General features: G+C 34.7%; 1 protein-coding gene across 3 annotated transcripts in view; it reads left to right on the top strand.

Annotated features, from left to right (window-relative positions):
- TSC22D1 (TSC22 domain family member 1) overlaps window positions 1-24,461 on the top strand; it is a 133,710-nt gene that overhangs the window by 31,536 nt on the left and 77,713 nt on the right. Inside the window, exons 2-3 of one of the 3 annotated variants that reach the window (XR_015714041.1) lie at window positions 1,517-1,686; window positions 2,570-3,955. The exons of 1 other annotated variant lie outside the window; for it this stretch is intronic. The gene's annotated coding sequence lies outside the window, so the exon portion shown is untranslated. Of the gene's footprint in view, window positions 1-1,516; window positions 1,687-2,522; window positions 3,956-24,461 lie in introns of those variants that run through there. One more of the 3 variants, XR_015714042.1, reaches the window with a different exon arrangement.

Raw genomic sequence — 24,461 nt, 5'->3', positions numbered from 1 at the left:
ATTTTTTCATTATTTCTTTAATTTTTGGAATTATAGATTTGATGGTTAAATTTATATGTTTTCTTAGTCCAAACTATGTTCATTTCTCACTTGTACAGAATTTAGTATATTCCTAAAGCAGAAGTGTTAGCTCATTCTTTCATCTTTAGGCTTTAAAAAAAATTTAGTCTAAATGTTGTTAGGTAATGGAATAACCATTCCTTTTCAGCTATTCGTATATTTCCAAACTGGCTGGCAGAGCCAGGAGGAAGTTGAAGGCACTAAAAAACATTAACTTTGGTTGGTTGCTACCTTCTTAGTGCTGAGACTATAACCTTTGTTGGGTTGATTGATAGAACAAGAGAGCACAATCCTCGTTCCACTAACAGGTAAGGAACCCTTGTCATAACCAGTTGGTGTGAGAGAGAGATTACTTGATAGTTTTTTCTTAATTTATCCCACAATATAATATGTCCCTGAAATAGGTTAGTGTGACTATGTTCCATACAGCAGGAATATGCAGCACCTATCTATTTAGAATAAGATCTGAAATTTAATAGGGATGTTTCGCTCTGTACCACAAAGCATAGTTTATCTGTTTTCCACTGTTAAAATTTATCCTGCAGTCCCTGTAACTTTAAATACATGTCTGCTTATCTTATTCTCCTTTCAGCTTTTCCTTGATCAGTTGCTATATGCTTTGAACTTCCTTCTCTTATTTACCTTATTCCTATAACAATGCAAACTATTTTTCAGTATCTTTACCATCATCTATTATTTGGGTATATCTTACTGCTTGAATTTCTGCATTGTAGCCATTAATGATTATTTCCTGGTCCTTCTTGACCTCAGACCAAGTGATCATATGTTTTAAAAAATTTTTTTAGTCTGTATTGCCTGTGTCCACTATCCTGCCCTTCCACTTTTAAATATGAGTGCTTGAAGAATAAATCTTTTTCATTGACAGTAGTCATAGCTGGATAAAATTCAGGTTTAGCTTTGTATTGCTATATAATATGGGACTGTAGTCTGATTAATTCTTTAAATTACTGAAGACTTAAAAGCCAAGAACAAATTCAGCTTCTTAAATAACTCCCAAGGTTTATTAGTATTCCTGTTAATATGCTTGATTTTTCTGTTTCTACTTTTCAATCCATCATCTTCTCTTTTATAGAAGAATTAACTGGGGCTCCTCCTTTAATATATCTGAGGTTGAGTGCCTTTCCCTGTCCCTTTAAGACAACTGTGATCTTGTTTCCAGTCATAATTTATCATTTTTCGATTCAGTCTTCACCACTTGAAGTTGAGTGGTTTGTCACAGAGTGTGTTATGGCTTAGACCAAGATGGGTCCCTTCTTAATAGTTACTGATTAAATTAATCAGTTATGGGGACAGACTTCTAAAATTCATATTAAGAAGGCACTAAAGAAAGTGCCCAAAGGTAGTTCCTTTTTATCCTGAGGATAAGTCATTACAGACTCAAATGACCAGAGAATGTAATTTCTTAATAAGAATTTTCTCTTAAATCTATATTCAGCTCTCTATTTCAGTGCTTCTCTCCTACCAGAGGTGCAAGGAGTGATCCTAGAACCACAGATACAGCCAAGACCACGGAGAGCTTTTGACGTCAGGGGTCCACTTTCTCCACTGAACCCTTGGAGGCAGAATATCCAGCTTCTGGAGAGAGTGGGAAAGGATAATAAACAAGTGGGTGCTTTCCATTATTTACTTGGGTTTATTTATAGATTGGAGTGTCCTTCCATTGCCCATTTAATTCTATTGGTAAACTCCTTGGGTTCATATTAGAGCTGAGTGGGGCTACAATCTGTTTGTTTTTCTAAGAGTGCTAACTAGTGCCCATTAAATAAAAAAGAGACCTAAAATTTAATTTTCTCTCCAGATAATTAAAGCAGTGGATAATTTGGGGCACTTGATTTGGTGAATGCCTGTGTAGTCCACAGGACTTTTAAAAAGGGAATATTTGCCCATTTTAGCTTTTAATGGTATTAGTTGACTTCTCAGTACTCTTTTTATTCCAGTGTTTAAGAAGTTTCTCTATGGCATCTTTGGGCAAGCTGGACATCTGAACTCTCTTAACTTACACAGTCTGATGTCCAGATATTATCCTACCCTGTTAGTGAGAAATTTTTGGTCTTTTTCCTACCTCAAACTTAGGACTTCATATTAATTAGATCTTTTAGAAGATGAAATGATAGTACTGTTATGGTTTTACTGTCAAATCTAGGTTCCAATGTTTAATAAGAAATATGAATGAATATAAGTTTCAGGATATAATATCCCTGAAAGCTATGTTAAATATACTCACAAGTAGTTTTCTAGTCCCTAGGAATATTGTTATTTGTGGCAAAAGCCTTGTCCTAGATTTTCCCCATGGCATTAAAATGGTTTTTTCTTAGTTCCTTTGATGCCAAGGGTAGGATTTGATTCCAGGAAATTTCTTATCATCTACATGGGTAGAATGTGAACTTGGTGCCTTTGGCAAGTTTTCATTTTTCCTTGGTGGATTCCTTCTGTGACTCCAGGTATCTTGATAATGGGAGACCGGTTTATTTGTTCTCTAATTGCCCAGATTTCTTTCAACTGGTAAACATCATACTTCTTCAGCAAAAGGAACTCTTCTAGCAGAGCCTTCATGGATGATATCTGTCACACATGCAGCACCTGCAGTTTGGAAGGCAGTGGTGAACGGAGCCATGCAATATATCTAGAAGACACAAGGATGAGAGAGCCACCTGATCTTGTCATTTATAAACTTTAAGATTTACTCTGGTGTACTCTTGGTCTGGAAATGGAAAGGCTCAATTAATGAAATAATTTTTTCAGATTGGAATTTTACATGGCCATGAAAATATTCCTTTCTATTCAGAAGACTGAAATAGAGGAAGCATGAGAGACTTCTTTCTTTTAAAAGCAGCTCTCTGTATCTGTTTCACATAAAAGATTTGTGGGATTGAAAAATCACCTTAAAATCAAGCAGGCAAATATTTTTTTAGTAGTATGAGAGATCCAGAAAACTTAATGAAACTGTTTTTTGTTGCCTGACACCAAAAGAAACTAGAAATAAATGGTGAACTTAATTACTCTCAAGTTACTTTTAAAATTAGGGCAATACTCTTAGTTTATCTTTCTCTGGTCTTGAGCCGTATTTTCCATTTGTCAAATCAATAACAATTTCAGTATAGAAGTAGAAGAGACATCTTTTGAGATGAAAGTAGCTTGCTCCTTCATCTAAAGTAGTGAATACCTGTTAAACTTGAGGTATTGTTCTGCGCTGAAGGCATAGTAAAGTTTGAATCGTACTGAAACAGAGTCAGTCAGTAGTAGTAGTATGAGGGTTACAAGATAATTATCCAAACTATCAATTAATTGATGGTAATAGTTATCAAAATTTTTCTATTTTTCTTTTTGATATCTATTAACTGGTCAGTCAAAACTTTCATAAAAGAAGTTTTTAAAAGTTATCCGATGCTGCCAGTTTGTTTTATTTGGTATAAATTTTAAGAATGGAAATTGTAGAATTATTAATATGGAAGTCTTTAAAATATTTTAGGAATCTAGAAACATTTGCTAAGTTATAAGCTGGCCTTGAGTCCTTCTTGGCTATCTATTAGACCTGTATTTACCTCATTAATTGTAAAGAAATTTTTGTATGTGTAGTACTTAAAAGTAAGCTTAAAAGATCAATTTAAACTAAAATTTCTTGAGAGAGCTCTGAATTTTCATAAATGATTATAGCGTTTTATGCTTGATTTATTTTTGTTAAATATTAATAAGACAGTTTTTACAAACATATACACGTTTTAAAAATAACTGCCCAACATTTTAGAAAGAATTCAGGGGAACTGAAACTGAAATTTCTTGGAAATTAAGTTAGTTGAACTCTTTGAACCAGTTTATGGCCTGTGAGATTATTAGCCTTTTGTTTCAGTTTGGAAAGATGGAAAGTGATTTAATCTCTTAATCTCATGCTTTGATTAAATTTTAGTTCTGTTCCTTAAAGTGTGCAAAAGAAATGTAAGTGCATTTCTATTCACTTCATGCCACTAAAAGCTATTTAAAAGTGAAACTTTTTGTATATTAATGTAAACTGATTTGTTTATTTAAATTTTTATTTTAACACATTTTTCTTTCAGATTTTTAAATATTTTGTGTCACAATATGCAATTTTATATTTTTCAGTGTTTATTTTATGAATATTATAATCTATTTTTTTCTAGAATGACTTTGTAATATTTGTATTATGTGATCATTTGAAAACTAATAAATATTTTCTCCTTGAAAAAAAATGCACTTACTGATAAATGGCTTATTTTTGTTTCAGGAGTAGAAATTGAAAACTACAACAGTATTTTTAAGTGTATTTTAACTTTATGTGTCTTTCTCTAAGTATTTCTAAATATATATCCTACCCTGTGTATGTTAACCTTTTTTGAGAAAACCATTTTTAAACTGTTAAAATGAAAATGATTCTTTATCAGGTCACCCAGTGCCAAATTTATGAACTAGGTGATATATTTAGTCTATTTTTACATTTTCATGATTAGCTTCATCTTAATTTTGTTTCAAGAATTGGATTTTTTTAGGTGCCATTTTTGTCACTTTTGCAAACCACGAAGACTCTTGAGTCAAAATTATACCTATTAGGAGTAATAATGTTAAATCTTTCAAAAGAAAGTTTAATCAAAATATAATGTCTTACAAAATCGCATGCAAAAGACGCTCCTATGCCCAGAAAAACACATTTGAAAATAATGGCTGATTGGAGACTACCTAATATAAGAGCTGTTAACAAGAGAAGAAAAGTGTTTTATATTTTAGTGTTCTGCTTGAGCAAAATGTAGAAGGTGAAATACTCACTTAAGAGTCTCTTGCTTTTAACCTGATATCAAGACACCATGGGGAAGGATAAATTTTGGTCCTAATGATTCTGCTTTTTATAGCTACCTAAACCCAATTGAAGCCACCAGAACTACTTACCTTTTCTGTGCAGAGTCTGCTAGAAGCAAAAGGAGTTTCCTTTTAATTTGAAGAAAACTTCTATAAGAAGTGGACTCCAAAGATTAAAAATAAACATTATGATGGTGTCCTAGGCAAGAAATAAAAGTTAAACTAATGACAATTTGTGGATTAAATGAAATAATTTGGCTTCTTTAAGAAATTATAATCTAAAAAGAGAATTAGAAAAGGAAATTATAATTTAGAGTAGCTACTGTATTGTGGGAAGGTGGGAAATAAGATTCTTGGCTTTATTATCTGGTAAGTTTGGAAAATATAAGGATTCTGACAATATTTCAATGGAAGGCTGTATTTTACTTGAATACAAAAGCATTTATATGTGTATGAAAGGGTAGGGTGTGGGAGGTTAAATAAAAATATTGCACTAGAATCTTCAGACATTGTAAAAATAATGGTGAAATGAGTGTTTTAAATAATTGAATTAATTTTTATTACACGGGCTCTTCCCTACACCATCAGTAGCTTTAAAATAAAGATATTACAGAATGTTGAACATGGGTTACCTTTATATCTTTGAGGTATAAGAACATAGGCTTATATAAATTTTGTTCTTTAATGAGGAAACAGTTTTTTAATAGTTTCTCTTAAAAATGTACCTGACATAAGCAGTGTGACTTACAGTTTATTGTAAATATGTGCACAGATCTTATTTTACTTCGCTGTATTGAAACAATTGAGCAAGATGTCAGTGCTTAGATGTCCTAAGCAGTTTCTTGCTTTCTTTTTGTTCAGGTATTTTTTATTTCCCACTAAACAGACTTATATTAATTTAGTTCTAAAATGTAAAAGATTTGTGTTTCCAAAAATAAACACATAGGTGCTCTAAAGTCCCCCCCCCACTAATATGTACATCTAAAATAGTTAACTTACTGCAGTAAAAACGTTAGGGAACTTTGAAGTATGCATCGGAGTTTTCAGGAATTATGATCAAAGGGATCTCTACTCAAGAGGTAAGGTATGGCATAGGTAGAAAAATGTTCAAAATGTGTTCAATGTAATGGCTGATGATAAAGTGAACTGTAACAGATATCCTTGGATTTTCAGAAATGTAGAATTAGGAAAATAATTTTCCCTAAAAATCTCTCCCAGAGAAGAGAAATGGATAAACCACAAATTTGTTTTTGTATGATTTTGTAGTACATTTAGAAACACATATCCACGGATATCCTACCATTTGTGTGCTTGACTACCTATATTCCAAGGCATCTCTTCCTATCCTTGCCCGCTTAGTGTTTATGATCCATATTTAATTTAGTATTTCTTAGGCCCTGAGCACTTTTAAAATATTGTACTTTGTGCATGGAGAGTTGAGTACATATTCCATGAGATTATTGCCTGGCTTCAGCTTTGCTGTGAATGCCTATTTTTATTAAATAATGCCTCGAATTTAGAAAACAGTAGCTGTACTAATATTTACCTTGGTTTGAGAAATTCAAGTTTTATAAACATTCACTTAAACACTGTTACTCAGGGTAATCTGTTATATTATGGATTAAGAAATAATATTGTTGGTTAGTAGATAAAATCATTCAGAGAAGAAAGATATATTATTATTTAAGGAATATTAAGTAGGTTCAACAAGTCAAGTGTTAACATATTTAGTGTGTCTAGAAACAAAGGAAAATGCAGTATTCAGATAGAAAAATGATTAGTGTTTTTTTTCTAGAATTACAGATTCATTCAGTACATGGCAACATATTAAACACAGTGATATTTTATCCTATCTTTTAATTCTTTTTATAAGAACACCAGCTCATGGACATTTGGCTTTTACTTAAAATAGTATGCTATCTATTCCACTTTCCCCTTTGTGTAGAGCAAATGATGATGTTGATATGAACTATTGAGAGAACTCCCTACTTTATAAAAGGTAGCTGGTTCCATGTTCAGGATGCTCTAATGTTAAGTTGATCCAGCATTTACTTCTGTGTCATTTTTTTATTTGAAAATTACCTTAGAAATAATCTAGTTTAGCACCCTCATTTTATATATAAGATAATGGGTATCCGGGAATATCACATATATTTCTAATATCACATAATTGATAGATAAAATTTCTGTAGGATTCAAGTCTCTTGACTGCAAGCTCAGAGACCTCTACTTACCTGTGCTTTACCTCCATGTAGATTCTACTTCTGGAAAACAGAGCAAATCTGATTTTTTTTCAAATATGACAGCCTTCAGGACTTTTAACATGACTGTTACACCTCACCCATTCCAAGCCAAGTTTTTCCCCCTACAAATTACTTCTATTTTCTTGCTCTTGTTCATGTAGTATGGTCTTGAGATCCTTCAAAGTTTTGTAGATCTCCTCTGAACATCCTTCAGTTTATCATTGTTTTCTTTAATGTATGGCACTGAACCAAGACAGTACAGATGTGCTCACCCTGTGCTTGGCTCTGGCCACTTTGTTAATCTTTACGTATTTACCCATTAGGGTGCTTGCTTTTATGCATGTTGAGATTCTGTTGAGTAAAAGTTATATGCAAAATATTTTGCTTTTCTGAAAATTAGGCTAGTATATTTATGCAAAGGTTAATGTTCACAGTTTAGTAGAAAAGAAAAACATTGATTCAAGACAGTAGCTAGGATCTTGAGAAATCATAGTAAAAAAGGTACAATTTCCATTCGGTTATGTTTTTATTTGCTGAATTCTGACTCAATCATCAATTCCATATTAAATGACCTTTGTAATGTAAAATGTTATTTTTTCAGGTTCTTGCTAATTTAAGGGTAACCAGGCCCATTGGAGCAAAACTGTTGACACGTGATTGACATCAAGAAGAAAATGAACTTGTGTTTAGTAACAAAGTTAGAAATGAAAGGCAGTGCTTCAGTGGAAAAATAGGGAATATATACCAAACAACAGAAGATGACAAAGAAGTAGTCCTAGAAGCCTGAGGATGGGCCTAAGTTCTAATGCAAACATAGTTTTATGTTGCCTTTTGAAATATAGTATAGCTACTCTGCTATAGCAATGTTATTTTGGTATAAGAGCATTTTAAATTATCAGTTACATACTTTTTTCTCCCAAATTTTAAATTGAGCTCCAGGAAGACACAAGTTGCTTATTTAATAGTTGTGTGTACCTCTTAGGGTACAAGTACCCTTGTTTGAGAAACACTGGTTTGACATGTAGGGTATATTCTACCTTACCTGAATTAGAGTTTTAGGGTGAGGGAGAAAGGGAGGAACAAACATTTACATGGCTACTCTGCACCTTCGGCTAGATGCTTTACAAATATTTAATTAATCCAGCTGACCTGTGAGAAAGGTAATTTTTCTGTTTTACACATAGAGATACTGAAGCTCGGGGGTAACAAAACTTGGAGAAGGGTACATAATCAGTAAGAAACAAAGATGGCATTTGAAAGATCTATCAAAATTAAAAGAATTCTCTTGCACCACTGATTGCCAAACATCTTTGCCCAAAAGAATGCATATTGTCAGGAAAATTTCATATAGAACCTCAGTTTTTAAAGTAGATAAGAGATACTTTACTTAATACATATTTCTGAATTGACTTTAAAAAAGTTTTAGTTTTCCAGAAAAATAGACCAGAATTACAGAGTTTTCTCACGAATACCTGGTGTCCCTCCCTGTACATTTCCCTATTTACATCTTTTCTGTGGTGCATTTGTCACAAATAATGAGCTTGATACTGATATATCAGAGTTTGTAGTTTACATTAGGGTTCACTCTGTGTCATACAGTTATATGGCTTTTGCCAAGTACATAAAACTATCACAGTTACAGGGTCGTATAGAAGTCTCACTGTCCTACAAATGGCTTGTGCTCCACCTATTCATCCCTTCCCTCATCCCCGGCAACCACAAATCTTTTTTTGTCTATTTTTGCCATTTCTAAAATGTCATATAGTTGGATATGTAACCTTTTCAGACTGGCTTCTTTCACTTAGCAATATACAATGCCTTTTTGTATATCATCTTTGGCAAGGTGGCCACATCTTTTGCCCATTTTAAAAATCAATTGTCGTCTTATAGTTGAGTTTTTATGAGTTTTTTGTTATTTTGGATACCAGTCCTTTACCAGATGAGTGTTTGACAAATAGTCTGTGGCTTTTCTTTTCATTTTCCCTACTAGTAGTGTCTCTTATAGAGCAGTTTTAAATTTTAATGAAATCCACTTACAACTTTAATGGATCATGCTTTTGGTATAATTAAAAACTCATCACCAAACCAACCCATGGTCCCCTAGATTTTCTCCTTTGTTATTTTCTGGAAGTTTTACATTTTGACTTTTACATTTAAGTCTATGATCCATTTTGAGTTAACTTTTTTGAAAGGTGTAAGGTGAATGAATTGTGTATGTGCCCAGTTCTAACACCATTTGTTGAAAAAACTGTCCTTTCTCCTTTGAATTTCCTTTGCTGCTTTTTCAAAGACCTGTTGACTGTATTTCTATGAGTCTGTTTCTGGACTTTTTATTCCATTCCATTTGCCTGTCCTTTTGCCAGTACCACACTATCTTGAGTACTGTAGCTTTTGGGTAAGTCCTGACATTGGGTATTGCTTGTCCTCTGACTTTGTTCTTCAGTATTGTGCTGGCTATTCCAGGTCTTTTGCCTTTCATATAGCCTGTAGAATCGGTTTGTCTCTATCTGCAAAATGACTTTCTGGGATTTTGATTGGGGTTGCATTGGAACTAAAGATCAATTTGGGAAGAACTGACGTCTAATGATATTTAGTCTTCCTATCTATGAATATGGAATATCTCTCCATTTATTTAGATCTTTGATTTTTCATCAACATTTTGTAATATTTTCCTCATGTATATCTTGTACATATTGTTAGGTTTATACCTAAGTATTTAATTTTTTGGATGCTAATATAAATTGTAAGTTTTTAATTCCAAATTCCAATTGTTCATTGTTGGTATATTGGAAAACAATGGACATTATCTGTATCTTGCAACCATGCTATAGTTACTTAGTGCAGGAGTTTTTTTCTTCATAGGGATTTGCAAAGTCAGTTTTATTTTTCTTCTTCTTTTGTTCCCTGTATTAGGGGGAAAGCGTCTAATGTCTCACCAATGAGTATGATGTTAGCTATAGGATTTTTGTAGGTATTCTTTTTGAGGAAGTTCCCCTCTGATTCTAGTTTCCTCAGAGGTTTTTTATTTTTTAAATTATGAATTGATGTTGCCTTTCATCAAATGCTTTTCCTGAATCTATTGATATGATCATCCAGTTTTTCTTTTTTGACCTGTTGATGTGATGGATTACATGAATGGATTTTTGAATATTGAATCAGCCTTGCATACATGGAGTAAAACAAATTGGCCATGGTGTACAATCTTTTTACTCATTGGGTTTGATTTGTTAATATTTTGTCAAGGATATTTATGTCTTAATGAGAGATATTATATTGGTCTTTAACTTTCCTTGTAATGTCATTGTCTGATTTTGATATTAGACTGGCCTCGTTGGATGAATTAGGAATCAAGTCCTCTGTTTCCACTTTCTGAAAGAGATTATGGAGAATTGGTATAGTTTTATTAAATATTTGCTAGGATTCATTAAGTATTTGGTGAAACTGTCTGGAGTTGGTGCTTTCTGTTTGGGAAAGTTACTAATTATTGATTCAGTTTCTGCAATAGATATAAGTCATCAGTTTGTTTTTTCTTGTGCAAGTTTTGGTAGGTTGTATCTTTTAAGGAACTGGCTCATTTTATCTAAGATACTAAATTTGTGGGGGTAGAGTGATTCATAATATTCCATATTTTTAATGTCCATGGGATCAGTAGTGATGGCCCCTTTCACTTGTGGTATTAGTTGTTTCCTCTTATTTCTTTTTCTTTGTTGGCCTGGCTAGCGATTTCTCAATTTTATTGATAAAATAATGAGATTTTGACTGTAGATTTTTCTTTATTTTAGTTTTCAATTTCATTGATTTCTGCTCTAATTTTTAATTTATGCTGCTTGCCTTAGGTTTATTTTGTTCTTTCAAAGCACTGATTTGGCTGCATCCCAGAATTTTGATAAGTTGTATTTTCATTTTCTTTTTTAAAAGTGTCTCATGAGACTCCCCCCCCCCCCATGTGTTTTTTAGAAGTGTGCTGTTTAATCTCTAATATTTTGGTGGTTTCCTTTTATCTGTAAATATTTGGTATCTGTTACTGATTTTTAGTTTAGTTCCATTGTGGTCTAAGAGCATACTTTGTATGATTTCTGTTCTTTAAAGATTTTTGGTTTTGTTTTATGGCCCTTAATCAAGGTCAGTGTTCCATAGGAGCTTGAGAAGGTGTATTTTGTTATTAGGCGAAATATGGTTTAGATGTCAATTAGATCCAGCTGATTGATAGTGTTGTTCAGTTCAAAACGCTCTGATTTTCTGCCTGCGGGGTCTGTCAGTTACTGATAGAGCAGTGTTAAAGTATTTAAGTAGAATAGTGGATTCATCAACTTCTCGTTTCAGTTGTATCAGTTTTTGGCTCACATATTTTAAGGCTCTGTTGTTAAATACTAAGAATTGCTATGCATTCATAGAAAAGCAAGCCCTTCATCATTATGTAATACCTCTCTTGAAGTCTGATAACTTTTCCTTCTTCTGAAGTTTGCTTTTCCTGAAATTAATGTAGCTATTCTAGCTTCCTTTAGATTAGTTTTACCATAGTGTAACTTTCTTCATCCTTTCACTTTTAATCTACTTTTATTTTTATATTTCAAGTGGGTTTTTTATAGGCAACCTATAGTTGGGTCTTGTTTTTTTATCTACACAATAGTCTCTGTCTTTAAATTGATATATTTCAGCCATCATTTACATTTACATAATGTAAATAATATTTATAGTTGCATTAATATGTATCTTTTCTATTGATTGCCCTTGTGCTTTTAAAATTTATTTTGCCTTCCACTCTTTTACTGTGTTCTCTGATATTGAGCGTTTTATGTAATTCCTTTTCCTCTCTTAGCACATCAATTATACTTCTAAAGTATTTTTTTTAGTTGTTGCACTAGAGTTTGCAGCATACATTTACAATGCATCCGCCTTCAGATAACATGACACTGCTTCATGGGTAGTGCAGGTACATTATAGGAGAGTATCCCCGCTTCCTCCCTCCTGTGCCTTATAACATTGCTGACCTTTATTTCACTCCTCGGTAAGCTATAATCATCCGATATGTTGCTGTCATTTTCAACAAACTGTGTGTTAGATCAATTTAGAATTTTAAAAAGAAAAGGTTTTGTTTTGCCTTTTAAAATTTCTGATGCTCTCTCAGAAAGAAATTATGTAGGCCTTTTCTCTGGAGAACTTATTTTAGCATTTTTTGGAAGGCGAGTCTACTGGGGACAAATTTCCTCCAATTTTGTTTGAGAAAACTTTTTTTCCTTCTTCACTTTTGAAAGATAATTTGCTGAATATAAGATTCTAGATTGGTAGGGTTCTTTTTTAATGCTTTAAATATTTTACTCCACTCTTCTTTCTTCCATCGTTCCTGAAGAAATGTCTATGAAATTCTTATCTTTATTTCTCTATAGGTAAAGTTTTCCTTTCTTTACTGATACCTCTGGCTTCTTTCAAAATATTTTGTTCTTTGTTTTTGATTTTCTGTAGTTTGAATGTGATAGGCATAAGTGCAAATATTTTGGTATTTATCCTGCTTCAAGTTCTCTGAGCTTCCTGAATCTAGTTTGCTGTCTGTTAGTAAATTTTAGAAAGTTCTCAAACATTATTTTTTAAATATTTCTTTTGTTGTGTTCTCTCTTCCTTCTCCTGCTGGTATTCTTGTATGCATATGTTACATCTTTTAAAACTGTCCTGCAGTTTTTGGATATTCTGTTTCTTATTTTTTTTCTCATTTCAGTTTAGCAAGTTTCTATTCACATATCTTTTAGCTCACTGATTCTTAGGCCATGTTCAGGCTACCTATGAGCCCATGAAATACTCCTCACTTCTGTTTCTGGTTTTGACTTCCAGCGTTTCCTTTTGATTCTTAGAGATTTTATCTAATGCTTACATTACCCATCTGTTCTTGCATGTTATCCACTTTTTCTGCTGGAGCTTTTAGCATGTTAATAATTTGAAATTGTTGGTCTAATACTAAAATCACTTTCATATCTGAATTTGGTTTTGATTGATTTTTTGCCTTTTAGCATGCCTTGCAATTTTTTCTTAAATGCTAGACATGATGTGTTGGATAGAAAGAACTTAGGCAAACAGGTCTGTAGGTGAGGTTTTATGCTGGTCGGGCTAGGTGTTTGTTTAGTTTGCTGTAGCTGTATGTGTCAGAGGTTAACATTTCGTCTAGTGCCCTTTTCTTTGGCCTGCTCTATTCTTCGAGATTTCGTAGAGACTCCTTTATAGATAGAATCTGAGCCTTACTGTTCTGCAGCTGTAATTCCTTGTCGATGTGACGGTAAGGTGTGGAGGGAGGGGAACCATGTTTTGTGGTCCTATCATTAGGTCTCAGTCTTTTAGTGGGCCGTGATGTGGGCTTTCACCTTGACAAGTGTCCCCATGCCTTTCCCCCTCACTGCCTGCATGGGGCAGGAAGGGTATAGGGGCCTGATTTGGATATTTCCCTTTTTCCATTTGGTTAGGTTTGGTATAATCCATATTGGTTAGCCTCTGATAAAATAGTTTTTCTTGAAGCCAGTCCTTTGTCAAGAACCCCATGTTCTGAGCCCATTTCACAATGAATACTTTCCCCTGTCTTCCTTCCAGAATCAGAGGGGGTTTTTCTTTGTTCTTTACCCTCAGAACCTGATGGTGTTTCTGGAGGTAGAAGTCATGAAAGTTTGAGAGGCCTTATTAGGTGGGTTTCCCAGGAGTTTTCAAGCTTCTAGCAGTTAATCAGTTCCCTTTAAGTTTTTCTTTTTAAATTAAATTTTTTTATTACAGTTGATGTACAATATTACATTAGTTTGGGGTGTACAACACAGTGATTATACATTTAAGCAATCACTCCAATAAATCTAGTACCGATTTGACACCATACATAGTTATTGCAGTATTATTGACTGTATTCTCCATGTTGTACTTTATATCCCCATAACTATTTTTATAAATGGCATTTTGTACATTTTAATCCTCTTTACCTTTATCACCCACTCTCTAACTTCCCTCCTATCTGGGAACCATCAAGGTGTTCACTGTATCTATGAGTTAGTTCCTATTTTGTAGTTTATTTTGTTTGGATTCCACTTATTAGTGAAATCATGCTATTTGTCTTTCTCCGACTTTTTTCACTTGCATAATACCCTCTAGATCCCTTCACATTGTTGCAAGTGGTGAGATTTTATTCTTTTTTATAGCTGAGTAATACTCCATTGTACGTGCACCACAACTTTATCCACTTGTCTATAGGTAGGCACTTGGGTCGCTTCCATATATTAGCTATTGTAAATGATGCTGCAGTGAACAGAAGGGTGCGTATGTCTTTTCTAATTAGTGTTTTGAATTTCTTTGGGTAGATACCCAGAAGTGGGATTGCTGGATCATAAGATAGTTCTGTTTTTAATTTTTGAGGAACCTGCACACTATTCCACAGTGGCTTCACCAATCTGCATTCCCACCGGCAGTGAACAGGGCTCCCTTTTCTCCACAGCCTCGCCAGCACTTGTTTGTTGATTTATTGATGATAGTCATTTGACAGGTGTGAGGTGATATCTCATTGTGGTTTTGATTTACATTTCTCTGATATAGTGACGTTGAGCTTCTTTTCATATGTCCACTGTCCATCTGTATGTCTTTGGAGAAATATCTATTCAGGTCCTCTGCCCATTTTTTAGGTTTGAGTGTGTGTTTGTGTGAATTTGTATGAGTTCCTTATATATTTTGGATATTAGCACCTAATCAGATGTAACACTGGCAAATGTCCTCCCATTAGGTAGGTTGTCTTTTTGTTTTGGTGGTGGTTTCCTTCACTGTGTAAAAATTTTTTGTTTGATGTAGGCTCATTTGTTTAATTCCTTTTAAGTTTTCTACCTGTTACTGACTACAGTGGTGGTAAGCAGTGGTTTTCTGTGTTTGTCTGGTTCTTCAGTTTTTGGGGTGGCCATTTGTCCTGTGACCTCTGTTCTCTGATGGCTCTAAGAAGGCTTGTTGGCTTTTAGTTTAGCTTCCCTCCCTCCCTCCCTCCCTCCCTCCCTCCCTCCCTCCCTCCCTCCCTCCCTCCCTCCCTCCCTCCCTCCCTCCCTCCCTCCCTCCCTCCCCCCTTCCTTCCTTTCTTCCTTCCTTCCTTCCTTCCTTCCTTCCTTCCTTCCTTCCTTCCTTCCTTCCTTCCTTCCTTCCTTCCTTCCTTCCTTCCTTCCCTCCCTCCCCCCCTTTCCCTCCCCCCCCCTTGTGTTCATGGGGGTGACACCTTGTTGAACTGGAAACTGGAATGCATTTTTAAATATTTGAATTTCTCTTCAATTTAGTTTGAATCTTAACACTTACGAGTAGTGGAGCTTTACCAGGAGCCTTCTAAACCTTTGTAGTTATTTAATTACATTCATTTAATGCTATTGAGCATTTACCTACTAAAGTTAATGTATCTCCCAAGTATTAGAAATATGAAAATGTTTCTACCTCTGTACCCTTCTTTTCAAAGAACTTTTTTTCATTGTTCTCTAAAGCCTGAATCTATCTCTTGTTTCTTGTCAAGGACTTTGTGGCTTAAGTATTTTCTCTATGAGCAAATCTTCCTCTCTACTAGATCATTCCCATCAGCATCTAATGCTGTCATGTATCGTTTTAAGAAACAGAAACCACCCTCACCCTTTTCCCCATACGCTACTACTGCTCACTTTTTTTTTTACTGCTCATGTTTATTACTAAGAATTGTCTACTCGTTATAATTTCTCAAATTTTATTTTTCAGTCTATTCCAATGTCGCCTTTGCATCTATCGCCACTATGACTGCTCTTGTCAAAGTCACCTAGGTGCTCCCTGTTGCTGATCCAGTGGACACTTACCTGCCCCTTCCTACTTGACCTTTTAGTAGAATTCAATTAGTTGAACACTCCTTTGTGCAATGTGTTTTTCTTGACTTCCTTCGGGTTTTTCTCAGCCTTTACTTTTTAGTTGCTGTTGCTGGTCTTACTTTTTCCATCCAACTGTGGAATGTAGTTTAATGCTCAGTCCTTGAGTTTTTCCCTTAATCTCTTCTCCCTTTACACTTAGATGATCTTATACTCATTCCCTAGTTAACGCTTCCCCCAGTTTTTATCTCCCTCCCAGCCACCCCCTCAGCTCCAGCCTTGATATCCCCATGGATAATTTTTAAAAATTAACATATGCAACCCTGAACTATTTTTCTCTTAGTCTCCCTCATCTCAGTGCAGAACACTGTTCATCTCATGTCACAGTGGAACAGTCTCACCTGTCACATATAATCTATTCATTATCCATTAGTCTAATTGTTTTTGGATTTTATTTTTTTCAGCCATTTTCTGACTTGCAGAAAAATTGAGCAGAAAGTACAGAGAGTTTCCATGTTAATTCCTTTTCCCTTGTATTGTCTACTAATATCTTGCATTAGTTTAGTACATGTTATAGTTTAACTAGTTTTTATGTATAAAGTCCATAGTTTACATTAGGACTTTTATGTCCTACAATTTTATGGGTTTTGCTAAATGTTGTGTCCACCATATGGCTTTATAGAAAAGTTTCACTGCATTTAGACATCTGCTCTACCTGTTCATCCCTCACCACCCCAATCCCTGGCAACCACTGATCTTTTTTAAAAAAAAATTTAAATTATTTTTTAATTTTTTAATTACAGTTGACATACATTATACTAGTTTCAGGTGTACACCCAGTGGTTCGATATACAAATTACTAAGTGATTGTTATGATAAATCTCACACCCATCTGATATCATACATAGTTATTAGAATATTATTGACTATATTCCCTATGCTGTACTTTACATCCTCATGACTATTCCGTAACTGCCAATTTGTACTTATAAATCCCTTCACCTTTCTCACTCCTTGCCCCAACTCCCCTCCCATCTGACAACCACCAAAATGTTCTCTGTATGAGTCTGTTTCTGTTCTTGTTCGCTTACTTTGTTTTTTAAATTCAAGTGTTGATATGTATTTATTGCCATTTTATTCATATTTTTTTACTGTCTCTTGTTTTGCTTTTGTAGAATCTTATAGTTGGAATCACACAATATGTAACCTTTTTTTCACTGGCTTCTTTCACTTAGCAATATGCAGTTAAGGCCCTTCCTTGTCTTTTTGTGGCTTGATAGTAAATTTGGTTTAATCACTATATAGATCTACCACAGTTTGTTTATCCATTCGACTTTGAAGGACATCTTGGTTGCTTCCAGTTTTTGGCACTTGGTAATAAAGCTGCTATGAACTTCGTGTGCAGGGTTTTGGTGGACATATGTTTTCAACTCATTTGGAAAAACAACCTACTAGTGCAATTGTTGGATCTAGTGGTAAACCTGTGGTTAGCTTTGCAAAAAACTGCCAAACTGTCTTCCAGAGTGGCTGTACCATTTTGTAATCTCACCAGCAGTAGATGAGAGTTCCTTTTGCTCTCAGTCCTCACCAGTATTTGGTGGTGTCAGGTTTTTGGATCATAGCCACTTTAATAGGTGTATGGTGGTATCTCATTTTTTTTTAACTTGTTTAATTCCCTAATGATGCAAATTATTGAGTATCTTTTCATATGCTTATTTGCCATCTGTATAAATCTTTGGTGAAGTGTCTGTTCAGACCTTTGCCCATTTTTAAAGTCAGTTGTTTGTTTTTCTGTTGAGTTTTAAGACTTCTTTGTATATTTTTGGATACCAGCCCTTTACCAGATAAGTGTTTTGCAAATATTTTCTAGTCTGGCTTATCTTTTCATTTGCTTAACAGTGTCTCTAGCAGAAGTTTTAAATTTTAACGAAGTTCACTTCATCAATTTTTTCTTTAATGGATCATACTTTTAGTATATCTGAAAACCCATTGCTAAGCCAATGGTCACCTAGATTTTCTCCTGTGTTATCTTCTGGCATTTTTATAGTTTTGACTTTTACATTTAGGTCTGTGATCTATTTTGAGTTAATTTTTTTGAAAGGTTAATTTGTGTGTGTGTGTCCAGTTGTTTAATACCACTTATTAAGACTGTCTCTTCTCCTTTGAGTTTTCTTTGCTTGTTTTTTAAAGATCAGTTTTATCTCCTAAATGTCTCTCAAACCTGTTCACTTCTCATCATGTTCATCTATCATCTATTCTAAGGCACCATCATCTCTTTCCTGAACTGTTGCAATAGGCCCTGGTTCCTTGCTTAATCTCTTGATTTCTGTGTTCTTTACAGAATATTTATTATAATGTTAAAAAAGAAAATCATATACATTTTCTGCTTAATAGTCAGTTGCTTTCCTTTGTAAAAACAATAAAATCTAAATTCTTTATCATGGCCTATGAGACCCTAAATGGTCTTGCCTGATTGTTTTCGACCAGGGGTTATTGTGTGTGGTTTATATTATTTTTTAGCTCCTTGTATAGTAGCTGCCTCATAGTAGAACGCTGAACAAATATTTCAATGAGGAAGATACAGGCAACCTTTGAGATGCCCAGATCTAGTGAGGGAGATCCACTCATAAATAGGTCAACTGCATTGTCACTGTAGTGATGTTAGATAGCTGTTAAAGTCCTGGAAAATAATCACTGAAAAATTAAAAAAGGAAAAAAACACCTCTTATGCCTCAGTTTCTTCATCTGCGAAGGAGCTAATACCTCACTGGGTTGTTTAGAGAATTACATGGGCGTGTGTGTGTGTGTGTGTGTGTGTGGCATTACTGTGTGCCAGGTTGAGTAAACATAACAGGCGTTTCTGTTATATAAAGGCGTTCTCATTTAACTACAATTTTGTTACATTAGAATACACAGCCGCTTTCTCAGCAGGCATGTCTCTCGTTCCACAGGGAAAGCCTGCGTTCTGAGCAGACGTACATCTTGCCTTTCCATCGCCCGTGCTTTTCTCCTCCACCCGTGCTCTACCTCCTGTTACCTCTCTTTCTTAGAAGTATTAAGATTTTTTTATCCCTTGTCTTTTTATATTTAACTTTTCCCTTTCAACTAGAGCCTTGTATGCATATAAACATCTTAAACTCTTTCTAGTGAAACAAAAATTATATCTAACTGTAGCTACCACCCCACCTCTTCTTCTGTTCCCAGAGTTAAAAACGGACTATAATGTTCTCTCCATTTCTTCAGTGCCACGCCTCAGCCCACTTCAGTCTTGTTTCTGCCTCTTAATAACTTTATTGACATAATACCATTGAAGTTATCAGTGACATTGTCACCAAACCAAATGGACAGCTTTCATCCTTGTCGCCCGTGTGCTGTCAGCATTCACCGTGATGGATGCGTTCTCTTTTCACTGTTTTGGGCTGGTGAGTCTACTTCTTAGATTTCTTTGTATCTTTTCACCTGGTTCTTAGTCTCATTCGTAGTCTCATTCTCTATCCAACTTTATTTTATATATTGGAGTTTCTTAAGGCTGGGTCCTGGGTTCATTGTCTTTTAATTATTTGCATGTCTCTATCCATACTGTAGATTAATTATGACGTCCCCCTGTGTCTTTGGTTTTAACTTTCCATGGTTTTAGTTACAGTCATCCATAGTCCAAAAATATTAAATGGAACAGTCCAGAAGGAAACGGTTCGTAAGTTTTGCAATGTGCGTGCGCACCACTCTGTGCTGTGATGAAGGCTCGTGCCCTGCTCCGTCCCCCGGGACACGATCCATGCGTTTGTCCAGCGTGTCTGCCTGGTAGTTACTTAGCCACCTGGTTATCAGGCCGACTGCCATAGTAGCTCAGTATTGTGGCCAAATAACCCTTATTTTACTTAATAGTGTTCCCGAAGTGCAAGAATGGTGAGCTGCAAATTCAGATAACCCAAAGAAGCCGTGAAGTACTTTAAGTGAAAAGGTGTAAGTTTTTGCCTTAATAAGGAAAGAAAAAGAAATTGTATGCTGCCCTAGCTGGTTTGGCTCAGTGGTTACAGTGTCAGCCTGTGGACTGAAGGGTCTCGGGTTCGATTCTGGTCAAGGGCACATACTTCTGTTGCAGGTTTGACCCCTGGTCTTGGTCAAGGCATATGCAGGGGGCATTCAGTTGATGTGTCTCTCTCACATCAATGTTTCTCTCTCTCCCCCTTCCAGTCTCTTTGAAAAGCAATGGAAAAAATATCCTTGGGTAAGGATTAAAAAAAAAAAATTCTATGCTGAGGTTGCCAAAATCGGCAGTAAGAATGAATCTTCTATCTGTGAAATTGTCTAATAACAAATTAAACTATCAGAGGTATGTATGTATAGGAATAAAAACAGCATATGTAGAGTTTGGGACTATCTGAGGTTTCAGGCATTTACTGGGGGTCTTAGCACATATCCCCGTGGATAAGGGGGGATACTGTACCTTTATGCTGATGATTCAGGTTTAAGAACACTGTTCCAACTTTATAGATTGAATTACCTACTTGGCATCTCTTTGTGCCCAAGAGCACTTCAAACACGGTTTGTGAATTTATGGTCTTTCCCCTCTAATCTGGGCTTCCTGTATCATTCCTCATCTTGGTGACTGTCACCCACATCCATCCAGTTACGCATGCTGAAAAGCTAGGTCTCATCCTGCAAAGCTGTGTATCCCTTACAACTTTACCCAATTTGCCATCCAGTCCTGTTGATTTTTTTGTCTAAAATAACATCCTGGCTTAGTCCAGTATTTCCTCACTCCAACCATAGCAGTTCTAATTGGTCTTGTGTACACCTTTGTGCTAATTGAATTATCTACAGTGCAGCCAGAGTGATGTTTATCAAGACACAAGTTTAATGCTATTATTCCTAAAACACTCAATTGGTTTCCTAGGATCCATGGGTAAGATAGAGACAAAAATCCTTACTCTAATTTGTGAAACCCAGAAAGACCAAGGTCCTATTTACCTCTCCAGTCTTACCTTTGACCACTTTTGGGTGTTGTTGTCTCTCTCCCTCTCTTTGTGACCATTTCTTTATCTCAGGAGCACATCAGATGCTCTTGAAAAAGTTAGGTCACCATCCTGTTTGCTCTCACAGTGCCATGTGCATACTGTACCATTGGGCATGTTTTGACAATTTTGTGGGCCATTTCTGCCTCTAGCTAAAAGCCCCTGAGAATAGCTTTATGACAGTTGTGAGCTTCAAGTACATTTTTTATTCTGAAAATTGGGTAATGCCAGAGTCCATCGCTGGGTAACATCTGTTGGTTTGCTTTTGCCTACCATTTGGCAATGCTTAGCACAGTTGACTGGCTTATGCCCTTTATTTCATGGACTCTTAAGATGCCACTCTTATTTTTCTTTTACTTAGTAAAAAAAAAAAAAGTAGTCAATGAAAGATAAGCTCAAATTAACATTATTGAAAGAATTTTCTATAAAAGCTGAATTAACTTGAACTGTAACATTCTTTCAGCCCCCTGCCTTTCCATGATGGTAAAAAACATTACTTGATTAAAAAAATTCTAGAGTATATTTCTAGACTCTGATATGTTATGAAAATAATTGGCACTTAATGGTTCCACTATTCAGGCCTTCCAAAACTGAAAAATTAGATCGGTTTCTAACTTTGCAAATAAAATATTGAAGCTGGTTTCAATTTGGCTCTAGGTGCTGGTTTGATGCTTTCTGAACTCAGGTGACTTGTGAGCAGCTCCAGGAAAGAATGTTTAGTGATCATTTCAGTGTAAGAATATTATAAGAATTTTCTTTTAATTTAGTGTGATTTGTAGTGAATCATTGCTTGTTTGCTTGTCTAGCCCCTTATTTCGTTGATTTATTCTTTCTTTTTTTCCTCATACTTTTTTTTAGGAAGACAACCCACTGTTGCGTTTCTGTTTTCATTCCTCAGTTCAGGAGGTTCTCTGCATCATTCCTATAGGGGTCTGGGAGATCTTTCCTTACAAATTTATTATCTTGACTCAATTTGTGTTCTGTATTAGAGAAATTTTGATTGGAAAGACTGTTTGCCATTTAACGTGTGTTTCTAAAGGAAACTTTAAAGATCTGTCACGGAACCTTTTTGTAATTATAGGGACTGTTTTTCTAGGTTCTGAATACTAAACACTCCTGGTAGCCTGGCATTTGTTAGTTGGAATAAACTAATCACTTCAGCCTTTTGTAATCACTTAAAATACTCATTAATCGTGAGTCATTGTTTTGGAAGAATGCACATTATAGCTCTTACTGCTTTTCTTGCTTGAATTGCCTAATGTTTTTTAGAACAGCTTTATGACAGCTGTGAGCTTAAAGTACATTTTTATTCTGAAAATTGGGTAGTGCCAGAGTCCATCGCTGGACAACAATCTATTTATTCCCATCCAATCAAATTGGTAGTATGATGTCCATTTGTAGAGCAAAAAGTACACAGAATTATAGAACTTATTTTTTCTTGCTGAGGTACTGATATGTTTATTTTAAGAAAATGTATATGTTTGAATTAACAGGGAACTAATTACCTCAGGCATCTTAGAAAACTTACAAACATGTTTCTTTGCTAAAGATGGAATTGTATTTCTTTATTTTCCCAATTAAATTTATAACATTCCTTTGAAAGCAGAGAATAACCTTTATAGTTGTTTAACAAGTTAAAAGTCAGTCACTATTATTACGCTAAATGAAATATATCTGTATAAAATAGCTTTTTAAAATACTTCTTCTAAAACTTCTAAAGTTTTAATTATAAGGACTCAGTGATTTTTTTTTCATAAGTTTTTTTTTTTTATCCAAAAATTTTTGAGTATGTAATCTAGTTTTTAAAAGTTGATCAAGATATCTACTATTAAGATATGCATATTCTAATATAAGTCTTTTCTTTATGGAAAACATAACAATAGTACTCATGTTTTTCAATATTGTCTTTAAAAGGCATTAAAAACAATCTTGTAATGGCTAATAGGTTTTTAAATATAATCAGCAGCTCTGCTTCCACTTTCCATATGAACTGTTCAGCCAGAGCCTTGGTTTCTTATTTCCAAAATTCAGTGCATTAAACACAAAACCCAATAATCACCTCCTAGCAGTCACCTTCTTTGTTCTCTGGTGTGTGTTGATAGTGGATATAAAACTGTCTGAATGAAGGTGCTGTAAGCACGCTTTCTAATTAAGTAGTCTAAATTCCAAAACCTTTGTTTAAATATATTACATTCATCTTCCTATAGTGCAGTTCCTTCATAAGAATATAACATTTCAGGATTGGCAGGTTTAGGTTGCCTTTTCACTCAGGCCGCTGACTGCAGTCAGGTTACCTGTAAGGAAGAAGAGGTTGTCCCAGAAGAGTCAACACCTCTTTTACATTCTTGGAAATGTATTCAGTTGTGAGATGAAGGCTCCACTGGGAATGAAGACATTTATACGTAAATTCTAACTTGATTTTTCAGTGGAAAATTGGATACTACTTACTGGCCATGCTTTTGGGCATCATCTTATTTTCCATTTAAGTTTGGCTTCTTGATAGGAAAAGGAGAACAAAATGTTATATAAATTAGTTTTTTATTGCTCACCTCTATAAATCAGAAGTGGGTTCTTTTAGCTCATAATACAGGTACATATTTTCAGTGTGCAGATTTGAGAGGTTTTTTTAGATCACTGTCAACATTTCAGTACAAATCACAAAATGATGGGGACATTTCTAAACATCAGTCTAACATGCTTCATTATTTTTTAGAATCTTCATTAAACTCTATGACAGTAATTTAAGTCTGATTCCATGGTCAGTTTATTTTGACAGGCTTTCCTTATGGCTGTCAGAGATGGGTCACAAAGATACATGGATTCAAATGGCAATGATTCCTAAATCATTTTAATACCATCTAGCATTTATGAATAAGTTTTTGGAGATATTTGACTAGTCCCTAGAGTCTGAACTTTCACCTCCTTGGAAGGTGCTAAATTCCTATCATTTAAAGAAATGGATTAAAATCCTGATATGATTCTTTTGGAAGACTTTGTAACAAGTTAAAATTTTGATTTCTAAGATTTTGAGTGTGCAAATAAGATGTTTTAAAAAAATTACTCCTCTAACATTTTTAGTACAAATCATAAAATATTGGAATGTTTTGAAACATCCATCTTTAAAATTCCTTTCCCGTAGGAAGTTACTCTAGAAAAGCAGTCACACATGAACTGTCAAAACATTTCCTTTACCTTGAAGGTGCAGGTACAGCGTTTGCTGTTTTAAAGATTCTGTGTTGTAGCTTAACCTCGTCATCATAGAAACTGGCAAATTTTGAATGTTTTTCTTTCTGTAAGAGAAAAATCCGTAGTCCATCTTTCAAGTTTAACAACTTTTTAAATCCTCAACAATAGATAACTAGTAAACTGTAGGGGAAAAGAATATTGAACTGCTCCCTATCTCATTAAAAATATCTAAGTGATTCTTCTATTTTAAAGTTTTTTAAAAAATAAAATTAACCATGTTGATGATATTCTGGACCATTTAGTGCACACTTCTTATT

This window comes from Miniopterus natalensis, chromosome 2 (assembly GCF_054644295.1).
Source record: "Miniopterus natalensis isolate mMinNat1 chromosome 2, mMinNat1.hap1, whole genome shotgun sequence".
Classification (NCBI taxonomy): Eukaryota; Metazoa; Chordata; class Mammalia; order Chiroptera; family Miniopteridae; genus Miniopterus; species Miniopterus natalensis.
Note: the sequence above shows the minus strand (reverse complement) of the source record. Positions and strands in the feature narration are given on the sequence as shown.